General features: G+C 45.6%; 1 protein-coding gene across 1 annotated transcript in view; it reads left to right on the forward strand.

The window, feature by feature from the left end:
- DCUN1D1 (DCN1, defective in cullin neddylation 1, domain containing 1) overlaps positions 1-4,637 on the forward strand; it is a 50,645-nt gene that overhangs the window by 3,632 nt on the left and 42,376 nt on the right. The gene's annotated exons all lie outside the window — the stretch shown is intronic.

Consider the following 4,637-nt stretch of genomic DNA (forward strand, 5'->3'; position numbering starts at 1 on the left):
TTCTCCATGTTGGTCAGGCTGGTCTCGAACTCCCGACCTCAGGTGATCCGCCCACCTCGGCCTCCGAAAGTGCTGGGATTACAGGTGTGAGCCACCGCGTCTGGCCTTAGAATGGTTCTTAACATGGAGGAAAGAGGCTCATGCAGTCATTCCTTTGGCATCACCAGTAACACTGGCGGGTGAGCCAAAAGGTTCTTCTGCTTCTAGCCTCCACTGATAAGTTTGGTATGAGCTTTGAAACCGTGGCTTTCATGTTAGACTTCCTGTGGCTTCACTAGGGCCCACTCTGACTGAGGCCTAATCCTGTCTGCTTTACCCTTTAAAACATGGTTATAATTCTGAATTCATAAGATCTAAATGCCATGTTTTACTGAAAACAAAATAGGCTCCATCAGTCAATCGCATTTACCCTTAGGTATTTATAAATCAGCAAGCTTGAATCCAATAAGGACATTAGTGTAAATGTTGGGCAAAATTGAGAGCACCCAAGTTAAGTGTGGGAGGGTGGTGGCTGTGTATCTCAGACTAGTGGCTTTGAACTGTGTCTGTGTATAGTCACCCTGCAGGCTTAATTTTAGCTAGATGAACTACCAGAAATGTTAGCAATCTGTCTTTTCAGATTACTTCTGCTCTTTCTGCTAAAGACAGATTCTAGAAGTATGAAATCCTCACTTTTACATGTTTCCTTGAGCAGAACTGCAACTATTTTATCAGTGAATATTATGTCTTAATATGAAATTTTAAGCTTCTGTGGCAACAAGTATTTACATATTTATGAGCGCTGTATTAATTTTTTCATCGTTCTAGGTATACGGTGAGGGGGCGTGTGTGTGTATGTGTTGGGGGTGGGAGGGGGTAGAGAGAAGAGGAGAGATAGAGAGACAAGATAGTCAATTTTGGCTAGATGTTTCCATCTTATTTCTTATTATTGTACTGAGATTGTTACTATGGAAAAGTCATTAGAACTCCTGTACTTGAAAAAACTCAAAGCCTTAATTTAAATATCTGAAACATGACAAACAAGTAATATGAGCATATTAGTTAATATTATTTTGTTAAATATTGTAATTTATGCTTTATCTTCAGGATGCTTTTCCACTTAAAAAATAATCAGGACAATTTTAACAAATATGTTTATCTCACCCAATCACGACGATTGAGTAATAATTCTCCATTTCATATTCAGTACTGAGCCAGGAAGTACAGTAATGGATACAGTTGCTACTACATTTACCATCTGACCATATGGTATAACATACATCTGCCAAGGAGGACAAGCATTCCTTTACAATAACAAACAATATAGGCACTGTCTTAAGACAGACATCAGTTACATAACTCTTTCCTTTCTTTTCATTAATTTATCCCACTCTGACTATGCAGCACATATATGTCGGGCACTCACTTTGACACTGAAAACCCAAAGAATTGTGCAACCAGGCCTCTGACCTTAAGCAGTGCAGTCCGGCAGGGGAGATGGTCATGTAGGCAAATGCTTATCATATGATATCATAAGTATAACAGAAGTACATGTAAGGTGTCAAGAGAAATGCAGGGAGAGAAACTTGCCTAACTGCTGGAATCCAAGGATCAGGTCAGGAGACAATCATAGAGAAGATGGTCTTTGAGTTGAGTACTGACATCTTGGTGGGAAATATAATGTGGCAGTCAAGAGAACAGACTCTGTAGCCAGACTCCGGGATTTCAAATCCCAGCTCTACTACTTGCTAGTTATGGAATCTATTTTTTTTTTTTTTCTTTGAGGCGGAGTCTCACTCTTGTTGCCCAGGCTGGAGTGCAGTGGCACGATCTCAGCTCATTACAACCTCCGCCTCCAGGGTTCAAACAATTCTCCTGCCTCAGCCTCCTGAGTAGCTGGAATTACAGGCATGCATAACCATGCCCGGTTAATTTTTGTACTTTTAGTAGAGACGGGGTTTCGCCATGTTGGCCAGGCTGGTCTTGAACTCCTGAACTTAAGTTATCTGCCCGCCTTGGCCTCCCAAAGTGCTGGGATTACAGGCATGAGCCACTGCGCCTGGCCTAGCTAGGGAATCTTAGGCATATTGTTGAATCTCTCTGTGCTTCCATTTTCCCCTTTGTAGGATGGGCATAATAACTGGGCATGCTCATAGGGTAGAAGTGAGAATTATATGAGTTAGTATGTGTCGCAGTGAGGATTACATAAATTAGTATGTGTCATGGGCTTTCCATGTATCAGACACATGGAAAGCCCTCAGTCAGTATTAGCTAGGAAGCCAGGGATAGGAGAATCGGAGAAAGCAAGGAAACATGCAGAGGTATGGCAGTCTTGGTTTGTGAAAACTGAAATATAAGGTGCATTTGGGTGGAGGGTGGTGGAAAATGGCAATGGGAGCAGATAGATTAGAGAGAACTTCAATGCCATGCCAAAGAGGCTTATGCTTATGCAGCCCTTGGAGAATTTTAGGGACAAATTCAAATTTGCATTATAGAAAGACAACTATGGAGCAGTGGAGAAGTAGAGGCTGGAACATTAGCTAAGAAGTTATTGATAAGATGAGGAGAGATGATAAAGAAAAATCTCAGTACTTTGGGAGACTGAGGTGGGCAGATCATGAGGTCAGGAGTTCGAGACCAGCCTGACAGACATGGTGAAACCCTGTCTCTACTAAATATGCAAAAATTAGCTGGATGTGGTGGCACGCACCTGTAATCCCAGCTACTCAGGAGGCTGAGGCAGGAGAACTGCTTGAACCTGGGAGGCGGAGGTTGCAGTGAGCCAAGACTGCACCATTGTACTCCAGCCTGGGTGACAGAGCTAGACTCCATGTCAAACAACAACAAAAAGAATTGGCTAAGAAATAGTAGGGTGCAGATTTAAAAGTCATTTAGGAGGGAAAATTGATGAGATGTGGAGTAAGGGGATGAGGCAGGAAGAGTGGTGGATGACTCTTAGATTTCTAGTTTGGATGATGTGATGAAAAGCCAGGAGGAAAAGTGGGTTTGGGGATAAGGTTTTAGATTTGGTGAGCTTGATGGACCTGTGGAATGACCAGAATGAGTGTTTAGGCCTGCCACTTGGGGACTGGAAGTCAAGATTTGGGATTCCTCTGGATCTGGGCAGTACTTGACATCGTGGGAATGTGACAGCGTGACACAGGTTGTATACAGAAGGATGTTCAGGAATGGTCAGGAAAGCCCAAAGAGAGTACAGCCAGCAAAGGAGAGTGGTCACAGAGCAAAGAGGAGATGCAGGAGAAGGTGGAGTCATGGAAAATGAACAGGAAATTCAAGGAGGAAGTGTTCAAATGCAGGTGAGAGGTCAATTAGAATAACTAAGGCCTGTACCTTGGTAGAGCTTAGGAAAACTCACAAACGATTATTTCAATGGAGTAGAACAGAGTGGAGCAAGAGACACATGAATCCTCTTCATTAACACCCTAGGTGTTATGTTAATACTTTAGGTCAAAAGCTAGGTAATCATGGAGAACATCCGCGGACATAGTCCAGTTTCAGGCTTGCTGCATGAGGCAGATCTGGCTTGTCCCTGCAGGACTGTTTACTCAGAGCCCAGCAAGGAGCTTGGCACATTCACATGCACCCATTAAATACTGGGGGAAAGAATGGATGAATGGTTTGTGGCGGCCAGAAACCTGCCTTGGTACAGCGGTGGGAGCTCCCAGTACATGGCTAGCTCCAGAAATTCAGGAGGCCTTTGGGAGTTACTACAGAAGTTCTGTTGTTTTGATGAGAACAAATTCGTTAGTTATAGGGTTGATCTGGTCTTTTAATGCCTGTGCTGGTGATGATGGTGATAACGGGTCTACTCAGGTGGGTCTTGCTCTGAAACATAGGTAAGCTCTTGGTCCAGTTTCAGATGTGATTTTCTGAGTGGGTTTGCTTTCTTAGCTGTTTTATTTCCTTCCTGTGTGAATGTGTCTTACCTCTCCAATTGGATACTACATTTCTGAAGGGTAAGGACCACTCACTCCACAGGAGTCTTCTGTCCACTTGCAGCACGAATTTGTCCACTTGATCCTCAGCTCAGAATCCTAGTGCTCCTCAGCCTCGGCCGACTTAGCGCCCAGGGCAGGTCACACCTGGACTGTCCGCCCTGCCTGACTCGACCCTCAGTGAAAAAATGTGTAGTTGCTTCCCGAATCTTACCCTGGACAGGCCGAACTGAGGGGATACTGAGAGCTAGCAGTAGGCAGGCCACCTGGACTCCCGCAGCTGGGCCTTGGGTCCCAGTGTACCCCACCCCATCCCACTCTAGGGTTGCCCCACTGTCTCCCAGCTGACACAGGTCTGGGGAGAGCCTGGGCCTCACTAACAGAGTGACAGCTACCGCAGGGCTGGACTAAGGTCTCCCCTGGGATGCCCACGCGAGGGAACGGATCTAAGTCTGATACTGAGATGGGGGGAGAAAGAAGAAAACACGGGGCGGGGGTAGGTGTTTCCACTATCTTCTCTCTTTTTTTGGTACTGATGGGGAGGGGAGGTCTGGGATGGATGAAGCTCCTCAACCATCCGTTTCAGCCGCCCCCAGCCGCTCAACTTATCGGCCGCCGCTCGTCCCCGCTTCCAGCCCGCGTAGACCCGGCCGTGACCGTCCGGAAGGAACCGCGTAGGAAACGGAGGTGGGGTGTCCCCCG

Source organism: Mandrillus leucophaeus, unplaced genomic scaffold (assembly GCF_000951045.1).
Source record: "Mandrillus leucophaeus isolate KB7577 unplaced genomic scaffold, Mleu.le_1.0 Scaffold295, whole genome shotgun sequence".
NCBI classification, from domain to species: Eukaryota; Metazoa; Chordata; class Mammalia; order Primates; family Cercopithecidae; genus Mandrillus; species Mandrillus leucophaeus.